Source organism: Cyrtonyx montezumae, unplaced genomic scaffold, assembly GCF_038088225.1.
Source record: "Cyrtonyx montezumae isolate F1298 unplaced genomic scaffold, pur_monq_1.0 scaffold_3, whole genome shotgun sequence".
NCBI lineage: Eukaryota > Metazoa > Chordata > Aves > Galliformes > Odontophoridae > Cyrtonyx > Cyrtonyx montezumae.
The window spans coordinates 128,576,818-128,595,462 of NW_027072034.1; positions in this window are offsets into that span (position 1 = coordinate 128,576,818).

The following is an 18,645-nucleotide window of genomic DNA, read 5'->3' on the forward strand; positions in this document are numbered from 1 at the left end:
GCCACATGCAGCCTTGCCTTGAACTCCTCCAGGGATAGAGCATCCAAATTACATATTCTGTATTCTCTCTGCTGGGAAAAACAGATTTCCCCCCCCTCAGCTCCATTGGCAGTAGCTTGTTCGGTGAGATATCAAACCAGATATTAAATGCTGACTGTAACATCCCAACTGAACCTTACCATCAGATCAGAACATGGAGACTGCAGCACTCATGTGAAGTGATTCTGTTACATCCAGGCTCTGTTTTCACCTAGCTTCTGTTCATAGTTACCTGATACCTCGTCTCATTCTCCTTTCCTGTGCCCTGTCACAATAGTACAATTTTTATGTTGCTCTTCGGAAATGTTCAGGTATTTTCAAAGTTCAGCTCTTATTCATGAGCCAAAGATTATCTTCATCACACTGAGTTGTTTTCCATTTTAATTCTTGTCTTTCGAGATGGATTCCTGGTGGGTGAGTAGGGAGCAGATGAGGACACAAGATCCCATCTATCCAGCACTACACTTCCTTGTCGCTGCATGGAGGTAAAAATGTGTAAGTCCCTTGACGTCCAGAAGGAGAAGGCCTAAGATAGCTTTTGTAGCTCTGATCTCTCTCCCCTCTTTCCTCCTGACAGCAACCAGCTGAGAAGCAGAGCCTATGCATGGGATTTCCAGCACTGTTGGCACTGGTACTCTAAACCATAGACACGGAGTCCTGCTTCCTTTAGATCTTCCTTTGACACTGTGCCCCATACAAATAAACCCATTACCAAGCCAGGGTGGATCTCACTATTCCCCTGGATTCCTGCCTTTCAGACTTGTCTTTCAGACTTGCTGTGTCTGCAGACCCCTGCTTCTTCCAGCTCAGGGAGCCTGGGGTAGCAGTCGTGGTGATCCTGTGACCATCAGCCAGGGACAGGGCTGCTCTGTGGGAGGAATGGAGGGCTGAGATCCAAACAGCTGGATTCCAGCTGGGGATATCAGGAGTCTTCTGAGGAGTATAAGGAGGGGGAATGATGATGATGGGGTTAGGCATGTCCAGGTCAAAATACCTCTCTGCATGCTTTTTTGAAAGCAAGAAAAGCAGCTTAGATAATGAAAACTGAAGTCCCTTATTACAGAAAGTAATAAGAAAAAGCTAAAAATACCAGAACTTATAAAGCTGTTATTTTTCTTTATCCCTCAAAAGGAAGAAACTAGAAATGACTTTGGGAAGAAAGCAAAGAATAAGTAGATAGTTATGGTGTTCCAGGTTGCAGCAGAACGCAGAGACGTAAAGCATATTAAGTGAGGCAAGGCCACATTTTTAAAAATCCATTTTGCATAATACATGACAAGAAAAGAAATGTGATTCAGCATAGTTACTAACTTTAATGAAGAAGACAACACATACGCTTTAAATGAGGAACTCCTCGAAGTATAAAGGCAATTAAAAAGAGGCAACTTTACCCATAGTTCTATGACAATGCTGTTAAGGATTACTGCATATCATAGTTCACTGTACCCTATAATTTCCTCAAAATGAAGAGTTATTTAAAGCTGTCTGATGATAAAATGATGAAGTAGAGGAGGAATACATTTTGAATTAAAATGTGGAGAAAGAGAACAGCCATGGACTGTTTCTGAGTGGGTGATATTCTGAGATTTATGTACAGAAACACGGCAAAGTCTCCAATACATTTTTGCAAAAACCCACTGAACGGCTCTATGCATAAATGTTAACCTTTTGAAATGAGTGTTTAATATTTTCTTTGCTTCTCTGTGGTCATTGGGGAACTTGTAATGAAGGAACACAGAGGGGAGAAAGGTGACTTTATTCTCTGCTGCTGCAACACTGTCATAAACAGGTTCAAAGCAGTACAAAAAGGCTTTGTGCTAAGCTATTGATAAGTTTAGTGCCACTGTGTTCAAAAGGCTCCTTCTGCAAGTTAAGCTTTTGCTCACAGAAGGGGCAAAAGTTTCATTTTATGTGTGTATCATTAATTATTACAAATGCATGCAAAAGCTCCTTTTTCTTGACTCATACTGTGGAGACAAATAAGATATTTTTTCTGACAGTATCAGGTAAGAAAAAGAGATTGCTGTGTCTTAGCTAAAAGTTCATTAGGATTTTAGTGTGGATTTCCCAGCTGAGCACACAGTGATATCCTTTATCCCAGCATCATTTCATATTTCAGTAACTTCCCCCTGTAGTGGACTGAGAAAGGATTAAAAACCCCTTTGAGTTGAGTCTGATAAGTCAGATGAAGAACAGCTCCTCTTTGTCCCAAGAGTAGGTTACACTTTTCCCCTACCCAGTACGTATTTTCCATTCTGAGAGGTGGCTGCACGCACCCACCATTCTTACTCTCCAGACCTCTGGTGAGCCTGAGGTGCTACATGTTTATTCCAGGTCTGGAAATGCAATTCTTCTCACCCTTCCTGGACCAAACCGTATCTGGCCCACCACACATCTCTCTAGCTAGATGTCACAAAGGACTGTGGTGGGAGGAGGGGAAGGGCCGTGTTAGGGATTCATGAGCTCTCCAGCTGCTCGCACTGGGAGTTGCATCTATCATAGCAGCAGCCACCATTCTTGCTTTCCAGGTATGGGAATGGTGAGCAGAGCAATGTGTGTGGCTTTACCTGTTGCACAGAAGCTAAGGTGGCTCTGCCGTGTACAAACCTACAGAATCTGCTGCATCCATACTGCTGGGAGTGTAGAACACGTTTGGACCAGTCCCATCCTTTTCTGGGCCACGTGAGTTTTATGGAGGGTAGAAGCAGTTGGCTCTTTTCAAAACAGGGACAAGAGTGAGGCATAACACAGTACGAAGCATCGGGGAGCTCTGGCTGACTGCGTGCTGGTGCTCTGAGCTAACATGACAGTGCAGATGTACCCAAAGCATCCCCAAGTGTCTGCTAAAGTCACAGACCTTTGGACACAGCAGCACAGCTTTTCTTATATGATCTGTGGCCTTCTGTGCGGTCTACAGGATGCACAGAACCCACTGTATTTGCTGAGAGACAATGGTACAAAGCAGGAAACTTAAGCAAACTCTACATTTGAGGAATAGTTAGTTCAGTCTAAGCTTTCAACAGCTTAAGGGATGCCTTTATCTGCAGTACTTACATGGGCCATTCATGAAGAGCTCATAGACAGGCCTTTATGAAAGTTGCTTATGCTTGCAGGTGAAAAATAGCTGTCTCCAAACATGCAGACTAACCTGTACTTCAACTTAAAAACAGCATGTCTTGTGTCTGCATGCGGCAGTTTATAGCTGGCTTTCTGGAAGTTGAGCTCTGGCAAGTTAATTAAAGTATTGCTCCTGATGAACATCCTGCACTGTATTGTTTGGGTGTAAATGCAAGTGCTGAGCAGGAGCACCTCCTGACCATGCAGTGTCCTTGTAAAAGCCAGGGCTGGAAGCCAGGATTTGATAAACAAATGATTCCACCTCTTCTCCTTCTTGTAAATGACACAGACTCCCAACCTTGTTTCCAGAGCAGTGGTTTTACAGGGCTCTGCTAATTCAGCCTCCACCTATTGCCACCTGCTGTCTTCTGCTTCCTACTCTCTAAAGGGGAACATGAGCATGTAGAGTTTATCCTCTTCCAAATCTTATTTCTATGGATGGATTTGTAAATTTTCTGATGATAAACAACAACTCAGCATTAATTTTCACTAAACAAGAATGTTGAGGAAGAACAGGGAAGATCAGAGAGGCTTGCTGCCCTTCTAAATCTCTCAGAGCTTTGTGCTGACCAATGGTCTCACCTTTTCCATCATCACATAAACACAGTCTAACAGACATAAAAGGAATAGGAAGGAAGGATATCTTTTGTGTAGTCTTCTGAACTAATTGTTTGAAACAGTTAAGAAAGGCAGCCCAGCATTCATGCTGTGGGTGATTTTTTCCTTTCTTCTTGGCAGAGCTTGTTTTGATCACCTACCCTTAGCAAAGAACTGCATCCGTTAATTAGGAACAAAATGTCATCTCACTAGAACAAAATGTCATCTCACCAGAAAACCACCTGCCATGTGGAAAGTTGTGCCGTGAAACAACGTCAACAGTGTGAATGCAAATTTAGCTGTCTTGAAAATAGAAGCAGAGAGAGAGCTGGTGCTGTCAAATCACTTCAGCAAGTCAGCCCAGGCACGGAGCAGCAGTGCCACCACGTTCACTGTGTCCACTAGCCCAGCCTTCCTCATCCTTCCCAACAGCTGCCAGGCTCTTGCTTACTTGAACCCCGTGCTCATCAAATGAGGTATGGAAACATCTCTACAGCATAAACTCCTTCTGCAAACACTGCTAAAGCCGGAGCTTTGCCTTGCACAGCCGTGCTGTGGGTGTGGGCATGCCAGCCCTGCGCTGTGGGGGAGCCAGGGAGCATGGCCTGGGGTGCTGCCAGCCATGGGCCTGGGCTGCAGGGCAAATGCACCGAGCTGTGTCACAGTGAGATGACACATTATATCCTGTCATCTTTGAAAGAGAAGCATTAATCTCTGAAGAAGACGAAGATGAGGAATACTTATAAGGTGAGGAAACCTTACAGTTCAGTCTATCAAGTCAGGCTCATCAGTTGAGGCCCATAACAACCAATTACAAAAGGTGGTTTAAAATTAAAACACAAATAAAAGCATTGTTAAATACATTGTCACTAGGATTCAAGAAAAGCTTCTGAGCATTGTTGCTATCAGAAAAGATGAAATCCTTTTTCTTCTGCTTCAGCGTGAGTTTACTTTTCCTCCCACCAAATGTCATTTCAGAAGCCCTTCTGAGCAAGAACCAAGTCTGAATGCACTTCAGTCCCATCTTAAATCTCCCTTTCTTTATTATTTTATCAGCATACTCCTGACTATTTCAAAGTAGCTCAACTCCGGTGTTTTCTAGAAATTTTTGCTTTATTTATTTATTTTTTTCCCAAGACAGGATTAAAATAAGAATGCCTGTATGATTAATATTATCATCATCCCAACCATCATTAATAATAATTACATATTATTATTCACTGTGATAACAGATTACATAGTTTCTAAATATTCTTATGAGAGAACTGTAATTATTCAATCTGGGAAGAAGGAGGACATTATAGCTCTCTACAACTGCCTGATAGGAGGTCATGGTAAGGTGGGGGTTGGCATCTTCTCCAGCATAAAAATAATGGGATGAAAAGGAATGGCCTCAAGTTGCACCAGAGGAAGTTCTGCTTGGATTTTAGGAAAAACTTCTTGAAAGAGTGGTAAGGCACTGGAACGGGCTGCTCAGGGACGTGACTGGGTCACCATCCCTGGAGGTGTTCAAAAAACATGTAGATGTTGTACTGAGGGACATGGTTTAGTGGGGAAATATTGGTGGTGGGTGAGTGGTTGGGCTAGATGATCTTAAAGGTCTTTTCCAACCTTCTATGATTTACTTGCAACTCTGAAGGCCTGACGTTCTGTCTTAACCAGCAGCAGGAAAGTAAAGTTGGTGAAAGAAGATGAAAAGCAAATGACAAAGGAGCACAGGTTCTGGAGCTGCTCAACACCGTATCATATAATGGAATTATTAAGATTGGAAAAAATTACTAAGATCATCTAGTCCAACCATCAGCGATCCCCACCATGCCCACTAACCATGCCCATGCCAGCTCCTCTGCTGTTTTCATGAATACTTACTTCTGGTCTCTGGGGCATATATGGTGGTGGAGTGTTGGCTCTCTGGACAATAATTCCTCTTTTCAAACTTACATGAAAACAGTTCTCACATTTACCATTACATTCTACATCATCTAGATGCTAGGAAATACTGCTGACCTCTGTCTAAATAATATATGGCATACATAGGAAAATGTAAACTCAGTGCCTCCTGCTGAAGACAAAGTTTTATAAAGAAACTTACACATTACAGCACATTTATTTTTAAAGTTTAGCTTATAGATTTTACACCGAGAATTCCAAGTGCTTGTGCATCTGGCATCAGCAGTAAATTATGCCCCTAGCCTATATAAATGCATGTACTTACTAAGGCTGAAAAAAGCCACTATCATCTCCCAGGCTGATTTCCTGCATTATGTAGAGCATAAGATTTCAGGAATTATTGGCTTCTTTGGGTCCTTACACAGAAACAGAACGTTTGCTTTCAGAACAAAGCCCAGCCTTGATTTCAGTATTTCCAGTACTGGAATATATTCCTCCCCACCCTCAAAAAACAGCAAAAACAAAAGCAGAAAGCTTGACTGAGTTGTTTCTGTGGGTAATTACTACACCTGCAGCACAGGCCGAGGCTCTGCTATGAAGCAAGCACTGAAACACAATCAGCATAATGTAAACAATAAAGGCTTTTTTTTTGTCACGCAGTTCATTCTCCTCTCCTTTTCAAGATGTTTTTGCAAGACTAGAATACCCTGATATTGGATGCAGTATTTTGCTAGTTAGTACGGCATCATCCATAATAATTGTTTCAAGAACAACTCATTCTGGCTTTATGAGTCTCATTCTTAGCTCACTCATTGAAATCCCTTACAGTAATGCTATTCCTTTTCCCCCCTGCCAAGTTACAGACAGCTGTTTATGTGCTGGTTGTTGTGTTTACTACAGTGATAAGATACTCCGTGGCAAATAGCAACTTGTGAGTCTCTTTCTGTCTGTACAGAGCACTCATCCAGATGTAACCATGGCAATTTATTTTCAAGCTGTTAGTGACTCAGAGAGATGGTGATATGTTTGACACAGGGACCTATTCCATTTTCCTTCTTGCCGTCTCTGTAGTTCTTAGGCAGGCTGTAAGCCATGGCTTTAATAGCCTCATCGACTGAATCAGCAAGCAGGCAGAATTGATGTTCTTAAAGGAACCTTGTAGCTCCTCCTGCTGATCACACAGCACAGTCGGTGCCTTTCTTTTTTTCATGTCCCTTGGTGCGTGGACCAGAGCTGGGGGTTGCTAACAGGGCTGGTCAAATGGACAGCCTTAGCTAAGAGTAAGTGGCAGACCTCTTGAGCTCACTTGGTGAGCTCTACACCCACTGCTCAACTTCAGTGTTGTTTGGTTTAATCTAACTCCTTAATTGTCAGATACAAAGATTAATTTTGGTCATTCCTGGGCCACCCAGTAGGCCTGCTCCATTTGGTCTCGTCAGGTTACTACGCTGAATGTATGAGATGTTATCTGTGAGAGCTTTCAGCAATAAGCAGCTTGAATTAACTGTGTAAATAGGCATTACATAAATAAGGATTGCATCAAAATATGTACTGAAAAAGAGGATTTACAGAGAAAGGCAAAAAAAAAGGCAGCTTTTCTCTGGCAAAAAAAAACAAAAAAAAACAAAAACCAACCCACAACAAAGCACCATACAAAAACTGGCCTGGCTACACTCTCTTCTTCTAAATAATCATTGTGGAAATACCCTAATTGCAGATTTTGGGTTAAAAAGAAACCCAAACCATCTGCACTTCAGTAACAATCAGTAAATGCGATTATCAGAGGGAAATTACCAGAATAAACTTGAGTAAGTGGTTTCAGCCACCTGCTGCTTTGAGAAGGGCACTGTGCTCATCAAAAAGCAAGGTGCAAATTCAATCCTTTTTTACATATCTGTATGATCTTAATGGAGCATAATGGTACGGCCAGCCACAACTGCTCAAAGCAGTCTAGGCAAAATCTAAAAGGCAAAACAGGATACAAGTGCTTTGTGTGTGTCCCTTCCCATTGCTGTTTACAGAAACGTTACTGTCAATGTAGGATACCAGATCTGAGAGAGAGAATAAATGTATTACTGGTGTGGAGATGTAGGATACGTTGCTAGACAGAAGCTCATACTTCACTGGGTGACCTGAGGAGTTGCAGAGAGCTGACTAAAGGGAAGTCTGAGAAATAACTGTAAGTATGCAGATCAATAGTGCCAAACTGACAGATACTGTATGCAGTGCATACAGTGTTCATTGCCAGGCATGGCTGAGATACTGAAACCGAGTGAGGAATGGGAGTACATGCCACAGACCAGATAATGCTAGCTCTGAGTGTCCTGAAACGATTCTGGTGTACATAATCCCACATGCTGCAAATTTATCTCTTGCTAAAATGGAGAGCCCTTTGCTACTTCAGGAGGTGATACTGGTTATACTGTGAAATAATCTAGATATATTTCCCTGATTCTTCCATTATGGCAAAGTGTAGCACTTCATCATAGAAAAAAAGTCTCGATCAAATTATTAAAACCCATCATAGCCTCAATTTTCCTTTAATTAAGAATTGCAGTATTGCTTTCTCACTGCTTAAACCAAAACTAGTGATGGCTCTACTCTCAGCAGCATGTGTTTGTTCTGTTTCTCCAACAGACCAGTAGCTGTGGTGAAAAGTGTGGGGGGAAAGAAAAAAGAAACAACAAAAAAACAGTGAGCAAGAGCTCATCTATGACCAACAAAAGGAATGAAATGTGACTTTGAAAAAGCAAACGGAGGATTTTTTCCTCATTCCCAATTTAGCTTGCAGAAGGAAAAGCACAAATCAGAATTAACAGCCAGAAGTATAACAGGAATGGCAGTCTGAGAGGATGCAGATGCCCAGCTGGTGTCTTTCTTGAGCCCATATTGCTTCCTCAGCTCCTCGCAGAGATGGGCGTACAAGCATGTGGTGTCTACAGTGCTGTCCGAGTGACAAACGGTCCATCTGTTTGGTGTACTGATCATCTGGAGTGATTGGTCTAAAAACTGGAGTCCATACATGTCTCATGCCATCCAATGGCTGTTACTGCTCTTCCCCTGTGCTGTCAGGGATGTAGGAGCTGTCATGGACTCACTCCTGGGCCTGTGGTGCATAGGCACTTGCACATGGCATAGTCTCTGAATCGCTGACCTTCTCCAAATGCCTTTTGGTTCACAGTGGCCTCAATGAGCTCAGTTCTCAGTGAACAGCAAGGCATGAAAATGACTTGGGTAAAAGGAGACTGGCTGTTACCATGAGCAGAGGAACTTTTAGAGTGTTTTAAGTATGGCTTCTCATCAGCCTCTTGGAAGCCATACATCGCAGAGGTGATGTGTGTGAGAAATCTGCATTGAAGTAAAAGCCCTTGGATTTTGTCTACCAGAAATAACTTAAACAGCAGCCATGAAAAGGCAACAGTGACCATTTAGGTGAAGGATGCTCAGAGAAGGCTGACAGCATGATCTGCTGTATGGAGTTACCTTTCCTCAAAACATCCAAATCAAAAGAGTACCCAGATCAAAAGGATCCTGCAATCAGAGGTCCATCATGTTCCAGTCTGCTTACTGTCCATGCTCCCTTTGCAGCCTGTCATCAGAGAGCTTGAACCATTAACACCCCTGTGGGCCGTTACGTGGAGTTTCTTCTTGGCAGCCTTCACCGAGGGAAATGGAATTGCAGGGTGCTGTGGATACTGGAGGTGAGCAAAGACTTGCCCACGTGTGGTATGGGAACCAGACCTCATCCATCACTTCTGTTACAGCTCTGCAGGGATCATCTTGGCCCTTTGACTGCAGATGTAGCATTGCAGCTGTGTGTTCAACATCCTCATGATCTGCAGAGGCATGTGCAAAAAAAAATTCTGTCAGTTGGACAGAGCTTAAAACAAACAAAACCAAACAAAATAGACTTATGCATCTTGTTCATCGTGAATTCTGTCCCTCTGGCTGTTGCAGGCTCAGGTTTCTGCCTTCCCGCTCCTCATTCTGTCTCATGCCCCACTCCCATCAATTCAAAATGCAAGCTGAAAAATGCAGCAAAGCTTGTTTGTTTAGCTGTCCACCATATGTTATCTTCAGTGCTGGCATTCCTTATTGATCAGGGATTGTTGGTCATTGAGGTAGGAAGGACAGATGAAACATGAAGTGCTGGGAAAAAACAAATGACTCCAATATTTATGAGATGGATGTATACATGTAGTATCCCAAGACACGTGGTTTGCCAGGAATTAGAACTGATGAGGTTTTTTAAGTCAGAAAGCACAGGGAAAAGAGCTGTGCATGGATAGTCACAGAATCACAGAATTGTAGGGGTTGGAAGGGACCTCCAGAGATCATGGAGTCCAACCCCCTGCCAGAGCAGCTCCCTAGCCCAGGTTGCACAGGTAGGCGTCCAGGCGGGTCTGGAACGTCTCCAGAGAAGGAGACTCCACCACCTCTCTGTGCAGCTGTGCCACTGCTCCGGCACTGCACTGGGAAGGAGTTCCCACACACATTTGTGCAGAACTTCCTATGCTTTGGTTTGCAGCCGTCTCCCCTTGTCCTATCACCACACACATAAGGAACATGGATGATCATTCTGGGAAGATCTGGAGTGCCCTATGATGGGGAGGAGAAAGAGCACCTGGGACAAGGGGCTGGGGTATCTCCTGTTGGTGTCACCACTGACTCGGGCTAGAAGTGGGTTTATTGTTGCCTTTATATAAACATCAGGAGGGTGAGACTAGCAGAGAATGTGTATTTCTTTAATGAAATGAGAAGAGGGACCTCTTCAAGAAGGTCTGTCAATGCTGTATTTGCAATGAAAGGGAAGCTGGATTGCTCCTTGTTTGGGGGAGAGGAGCAGGAGGTTTTCTGTCTGCAGGCAGCACAGGGACAAGGCTGCTGTGTGACTGAGGCAGTCTCTGCAGTGACATTCACTGGGATTGTCTGCGAAGCAGTGCTCTGCAAGGGAAGGGGTTTGGGGCTGACTTCAGCTTCTGTGACAGAGGGGTTGGACTCAATGATCTCTCGAGGTCCCTTCCAACCCCTACAATTCTGTGATTCTGAGAGCCTGCAGGAGGGTCTTGCTGGGCTTCTGCTCATGCATTTTGTTCTACATTTTTGCAGCCTTGTTCACAATTCTGTGACCCACTGGTCCATACTTAGTGCAGATCAATGAAATCACCCCAAGTGAAATCACTACAGACTCCCATCTGTGTCGCTTCACAGTCATGTGTGATCTCAGATGGACCTGACAGGACCTCCCAGAGCAATTCTGCATTTCTGTAATGGATAATTGTAGGACATGGACCAGCTGGGCCTTCTCATGTGCTTCCTCTCAGCTCTATGGCTCAGTGGGGCACATTGGTGGAAGACAAGAAATGTTTCTGGGCAGGGACAGAGCAGCGCCCACCTGCAGGAGGGAGAGGGCAGGAGGAGAAATGCAGCAGTACACACGCTGCCTGTGGTCACGCTTGTTTTCAATAAAATCCCATTGTTCAAATCATCAAACAAACAGGAACGTTTGCATTATGAACAGGGCCACCAAAACTCAGACTGCGGATGAGAAATGAGAAAACACGAAGGTGAAACCTTCATGTTTCCTTTGGTGCGGTTGTATTTGTTCCTTAGCAACCTAAATATTTCTCAGTCAACTGTTGCTGTAAGTTCATAAAATATACAGTGAGGGTATTTGTCTTTCTTCCTCCTGCCTGTCACCAGTGGGCCGTGTCCGTGCCGCCTCCTGACAGGCCCTTTGCACACACATTCTGCTACGCCTGCTGCATTATGTGGCTGAAACACTGTGAAGGGAGATTTAGATTTAGGAAAGAGCTTTTTACAAGAAGGGTGGTGAGGCACTGGAGCAGGTTGCCCTGAGAGGTGGTGATGGCTGGCTGCTGGGGACATTCAAGTCAGGATGGACGGGGCTCTGAGCAACCTGATCAAGCTGTAAGTGTCCCTGTTCATTGCAGATGAGTTAGACTAAGTAGCTTCAAGGATCTCTTCCGACCCAAACGACTCTGTGTGATTTATAAACAAATGATTCCACATTTACATTGCCACTGGGGGTGCGCAGCAAGAGGAGGACCCTGTGGCAGCCACACTAACTGGAGAACTGCTGTTCTCTCAGTGCTGCTGCTCCTCTTGAACCCTCTGAAGATCTGTGGTCACAGCACTGTGTTTGGATGTATGAAGGACATGACATTGCAGCTTTCAGCCCGTAGCTCTGCACCAGTTTGGCCAAATGGGTTTAGTGGTCCAACTGGCTGAGGGGCAAAGGTTGGCCAGGGCATTTAAGTGGTGTTATACTCATTGCAGGGTTCAACTTCAGTGTGTGGTCTCTGCAGTGGAATCCACAGTACTGAGCTGTGCACATGAATCCCTCCAGAAGTGAGTTGCCTTGCAAGGAAGGAAATTTGCAACAAGCGATGTGAAAGCGATGTTTTATCTCATGATTATTCTGTGTGAAAAGTGTGAGCATCTGGAACAATCAGGAACCCAAGACACCTCTCTGGAGGAATGGCATCACCAACATGTGCTAGAGTCATACTCACACGTTTGCTATCCCTGTGAATACTGAAAGGTTTTGTGCTAGGATGACTGAAAATGGAGACGGGCCAGTGCCACGCTGACACCTCCCGCGTTTATTCATCACCTGGGAGCTGGGACACACGGGTTCAAGTTCTCACAAGTGGGGAAGGGAACTAAGCCCAATTCTTACATGTGCCGGGGAAGTGCTCTCCTCCTGCATGGCAAGAAACAACAGGCACAATCCACTCCTGCTTACACACTGCTCTCTGAACAGAAAAACTTGCCTTTTCTTTTTGGAGGGTCCAGCCCAAGAGGTGCTTATCAGGCGTGCTGCAGACATGTAATGGGCCCCGAGGGAAAAACACAGCAGAAGACATAAGTCTGAGAAGAGGTGTTTGGCTGGAGGTAAATGTGAAGTCATTCATCCTGACCTGACCGGGGACTCAAGCAAAGCTGGAGGAGCAGAGCAGGAGAGCCTTCCTCTGGTGGAAGTGTGGGAGCTTGGGAACATACAGCAACCTTTTGGCTGAGGAAGTACACACTGCTGGGAGTAGGGGAGAGACTATCCTCCATCTCACCTCACAGTATGCTTTGATGATGGAGGAAATAGTACTAAAATGCCCATCACATCAAAGACATTATCTAAACCCCTCTGTATTTCATGTGTTTGCTTTAAATTGCTTTACTTGCTGTAATTGCTTTACTGAAAATTGACAGCAAAGTGGTTTTTTTTTTCCCACCACAAATACAGGTAGCAGTGAGAAATGCGTGTGGGGAACACACATGGCAGCTGAGGGCTGAAAGAAGGAATCATTTCGTGGAGCCTTTGTGGTGCTTCTCAGCTCACCAGGTGGCTGAACAACACTGGCTGCCTCAAAGTAGTTCAAAGGATCGATCCTTTCGCAGCCATTCTAAGCTGCTTTCAACTGCCCTAAGTATTAAACTGGATGTGAAAATCCTCTGGTGGATTTGGCCCCAGGCAATTTACGTTGTGGGGAATGGAAGTCAGACCTCGAAAGTCATGGGCCAAAGTCAAAGGCATCAGTGTCAAACACCATAAACTGTGCAGGTATGTGTAGCTGGATGTGAAGTTTCACTCAGGGAACAAAGAGCACTTCTTGCTCCAAAATGGAAAGCAAAGAGACATTTGAAGTTCACCTCTCTCATCTGCTCCTGGAAGCACAGTCCTTTTCACTCAACCTTTAGTACAGTGGCAGTCAAAAATCTTGAACAAAAGACTATAAATGTTTAAGACACAGGCACTTAGGTGAGGTATTATCCTACAGAGAGGTATTTGGACAGCACACTGTGACAGAAAGAGCTTTGCTGAGGCAGAAATTCAGTAAAAGCCTAATTACATGTATGCTGGAATTGGGTGCCTGCTAGAGAACCTCCACAGGGACAAGAAAAAGTTATTTCTACTAAATAGAATGCAGTTTGCTATAATCTTAAAATAACAGCAGGAAAAGAGGGTCAGCTGGGTAAAATCAGTTCAGCTCATTTTACAGGGCACAGAGAAGAGAAGAAAAGAGACGTACACAAAGAAACAATCAGTGTCTGATTAGACAGTGGAAGGAAGGAAAATTGGTACAGCTTGGTATAACTGGCAAATTCCCACGTGTACACTCCCCAGCTGTCTGCTGTCTTCAGCTGCAGCATGAGTCAGGCTGCTCAAGTCTCATGGTAAAACAACCACGATGCACTGTACAGTCATCAGCAAAGGGCTGCGCTGATCGCGATTGATAACTTGCTATTAAATGAATAAAGTGAACCCTCCAGCAATGGGAATATACTATTAAAGGCTGCATACCAGAGAGTGCATGTCACTGGCTGTCTTAAATCCCTGCTAGCACTTGAAGAAGAGTGAAGCACTACTGAAATCCCTACAGAAATTAATCAGTACATTCCCACCTCTCTTAGGGGAAACACGGCTGTCCTTGATTCTCTGTTTCCCCCACAAGGTTAAAAAAGTGGATCCATGAGCAGAAGACCACTGGAGTGTGAGGAAATTAAAAGTAATTATCTTGAAATCAAACTGCCTATTTTTGCATGTTCCCAGTTATAGCAGACAATGGTATACTGCTAAAAAATAGGTAGTTTCAGATACAGTTCTTTTTATCTAAGGGTATAAAGAAATCTCTCCCTGCTACACCTAAGTATTATCTAATTCGAGTTACTAGCAAAGAAAAAATAAGGCTATCAAAAACTTCTACATATTTCATCTTGAAGTTTAGTTCAGTTTCTGTTTGCTCAGATTTATGACGATAACCCGAATTTCAATGGAATGGCACCTTTCATGATGTATGCATGCTTTCACACATTTGGATGAATAGAAGTTTCTAAATAGAGATATGATCCTGTCTTGAGTATGGGACATACTCTTATAAATAACAGCATTGCTTCTCCTGTAAAATCCCTCGCCATCAAACCAAGGTCCTTACATAGCTGCTACATTCCACCATTGCTATCAGTTCACACTTTCACGCTGCAGACTTCAGTGTTTGCATACTTGAACTGATCCCAGCATAGTGTGGTTTAGAAATGGAGAGAGAAACGGAGAGAAAGAGAAAACAAAAATGAATGAGAGGAGGAAAATTATCTGTTTCATTGCTAAAGCCCCACTCAGATTGTCTGAACTCTTCTTTGGATCTTTTGAGTTTCTTTTTTCTGCAGCATAGAAATCTTTCTGTATCTCATACAAAATTTCAAGAGTTATATATTACTCCCAGCTTTCCACCACAACAAAGGATACCTGCATCATATCATATCACAGAATCATAGAAAGTATTACATTGGAGGGGACCTTAAAGCCTACCCAGTTCCATCCCTGCGCTGTGGGCAGGGCTGCCACCCACCAGACCAGGCTGCCCAGCGCCCCATCCAACCTATGCCAGTGCCTCACCACCTTCTAAGTAACGAATTTCCACCTAAACACTCAGTCCCCATCCTGCTTCACATCCTGGAAGGCTGCAATGAGGTCTCCCAGAGCCTTGTCCTCTCCAGGGCCATTTTGTTCAACCTTTCTTCATAGGAGAGATGCTTCAGCCCTCTGATCATCTTCGGGCCCACTCCAACAGCTCCACACTCTTGTGCACTCTGGTCCAGGTTCCACACCCGGACCTGGACGCAGTACTCCATGTGTGGCCTCATGAGGGCAGTGCAGAGGGGGACAATCCCCTCCCTCTCCCTGCTGGCCACCCCTCTTTTGATGCAGCCCAGGACACCGCTGTCCTTCCAGGCTGCCAATACATACTGCTGGCTCATGCCCAGCTTTTTGTTCATCAGGACCCCCAAGTCCTTCCCAGTGGGGCTGCTCTTCAGGAATTCTCCCAGTTTGTTTTCACATCTGGGACTGCCTTGACCCAAGTCCAGTATCTTGCACTTGGCCTTGTTAAACCTCATTAGATTCTCATGTACCTACTTTTCAAGCCTGTCGTGGTCCCTTTGGATGGCATTCCTTCTTTCTATTGTGTCAGCTGCACCCCTCAGTTTGGTGTTATCACAAACTTGCTAAGGGTGCACGCAATCCCATCCTCTACATCACTGATTAAGATGTTGAAGAGCACTGGTCACAAGATGGACTCCTGGGGGATCTGGTGGAGGGCAGCCATGACCATGGCCAGGCAGAGCTGCTGACCACAACCCTGTGGTTATGACCAACCAACCAATTCTTTATCCACCAAATAGTCTACCCTTCAAACCCATCTCTCCAACGGATAAGGATGTGGTGTGGGACCACATCAAAGGCCTTGTGCAAATCCAGGTAGATGACATCAGTTGCCCTGGCCAGCATCCCTGTTCTGCCCAGCCCAGCCCTAAGGTCTGAACCTGGGCTCCTCACCTCTTAGAGTATTCTGTGCCTTAGCACTGCAGCAGCGTAACTGCTGATGAGGGTTGTCAGGTGCCACGGTCACACAAATACTTCTACGTTCTAAGTGGAACTCGGTATGTCAGATGATGGTCAGACTTGACGGTCTTGAAGGTCTTTTCCAACCTAGGTGATTCCATGATTCTGAATAAGCAGCCATGGAGGAAAACGTTTTAGTGTCTCCCAGCAGAAAAAATATTGAGATGGATCTCCTGACAGTCATGGCCAGGGACAGCAGTTATTCTTCAGAAAAAAACCTCTGTTGCAGAAAGGAAAAAAAAAAAAGAGAGATAACTTGCACACAAACTGCATTTTGGGCCCTGAATGAAACCCCTTAGATATAGCAAACTTCAAAATACAATGTTTAACAGCTTTATACTGTTTGAGCAACTTCCTTTTGAAGAACTGGGTTAATTTCAGCCATTCAGAGACTCTTCCCCCTTTGTATGCGGCCACCTGCGCAACTTGACTTCTTTCTATGAGCTGTGTCGTCATCTGGATCTGAGTGAATGACTCGTTTTTCCTTTGATGCATTTATTTTGCATCTCACATTCTGAATACACACATTTCATGGAAGCTGTGTGCAATACTTCTGTTTGGTTTGTTTTCAGAATGCAGCCTATGCTGAAAACAACGTATTCCTGAGGATTAAAAAAGAAAAAAGATCATAGCAACATCATTGTACTGTCAGATTGTGGAAAATACCAAATAGGAGACCTTCTAGAATCATCCTCCTGCCATTGGGCTGGCATGGAGCTGGCTGAGAATCTGCCCCTCCACTTCGTTGACGTATAATTTCAGTGCCCACATGCGTTTTCCCAAAATTTTACCCACCCAAAGAACGTAGGTGTCAGAGGTAATCAGCAGCGTGACCTCTTGCAAGCTGCTTCCTCACCAGGATTAGCAGTCATGCTTTATGTGCTAGTGATTAACAAGAAATCGATGCAATTCTCTGTGGCTGCTTAAGCTTCTGGATGGAGAAGAAAGGACAAGAGTGTGGAACTACTGTTGTTTTTTTTCTTCTGCACAGCATGGTTTTTATAGCATCGCTTTTGGACTGATCCCAGGATGGCTCACTGCACAAACTATTTAACTTTGTGGATTCCAAAGCAACAAAACCAACACAAAGTCCTGGGATCCAGCATCAACTGTATGTCACCTCTCCAGGCACGTTTTCATCAGATCAGCTTTATTTCTTCGGCTGATTCATCACATCCTTTGTGTAGGATTCGCATCACTACATAAACATTGGATTCCTTCTTAACTATTGGAAAATGGCAGTCCCAACATGCTTTATGGTTAGCAGTTTTCCTGGAAGCAGTTCTGTACTGCATGGTTGGATCTGGATTTGAAATAGATTTGTTTCTCCCATCCTTAGTGTTCACAAACATGCCAAAATCAGCATCATCTTCTTCTGCTGTCTTTCATTTCCCATCGCAGTAGGAAGGATGCCTGGAAATATTTTAGGACTCTGGAGAACGGAAGCTGCTGCCACAGCTGCTGAGTGTGTCCAGCTCTGGAGGTTCTTACTAACTTGGAAAGCTTGCCAAGAAGTAACAGGATTTTATTTCTGTGGTTTTGCAAGTGTTTTGGTGAGGCCAAGAGACAAACTGGTGCTACCAGCACATTCACGCAGGAATTGCTGTGGGAAAGCACGCTGGAAGCACGCTGCTCTGGAGCTGACCTTTTAAACAGCTTACACTGTACATTCACAGCTATTCCTAATGGGTTCAGAGTTATGTAAGAGAGACAGCAGTACAGTAAATCGTGAGAAGCTAGCTGTTTCCTCTTATAGCAAGGCAATCCAGCTTAATTTGTTAAGTCTTCATCAGCAGGGAATATCTCTGATAATGAAACTGCTAGAGCTACCAATATTCAGCACACAAATCTAGGCACTATGCAAATTACTGCCAGCTTGGCCTTCTATACAGTGTTTAACGTTACAGTCAGCTTCCTTGCTTTAAGAAAGGCTTGAAGGTGCTCCACACTCACTTTCTGATAGCAATGGCACATTGGGTTGTGCTCTGCAGAGCCTTACTTCACCATCCCAATCTCAAACCAGAGGGCTAATTACTAAAAGAAAGCATGCATCTCTCTCACAAGTTGGGCAGTGCAAGAAGTCTCCCTTGGCTTGACCAGAGTTTGCTCTCTTTGCTTCATTAACGTTAGAAATAAAATCCAAAGGAAAAAAAAAAAACTTGCATTGATTCCTTTTGGACAGAAGCTGAATTTGAATCACAGAATGGCTTGGGTTGGAAGGGTCCTCAAAGATCTTCAAGTTCCAACCTCCCTGCCACAGGCAGGGTTGCCAGCCACTAGATCAAGTAGAAGATAAAACTGCCCAGGGCCCCATCCAGCTTGGCCCTAAACACCTCAGGGACAGGCATCCATGACCCATCTGTGAAGCCTGTGCCAAGCTCATGTGTTTACTTAGAAACATGTTAATAGCACTACAGGGGATCAAGTACTGAACTGTTCTTCAAACTTCAACTTGCACACCACTAACATTTTCTAGGAGTTACCAACCCTAGATATCAATGTAGGCTGATTGTCTCTCAACTGTTTTTTGTAGTCTGTTTAAATCCTCCAGGAGTGCCTAGGAAACTGTTGACTGCAGTCTG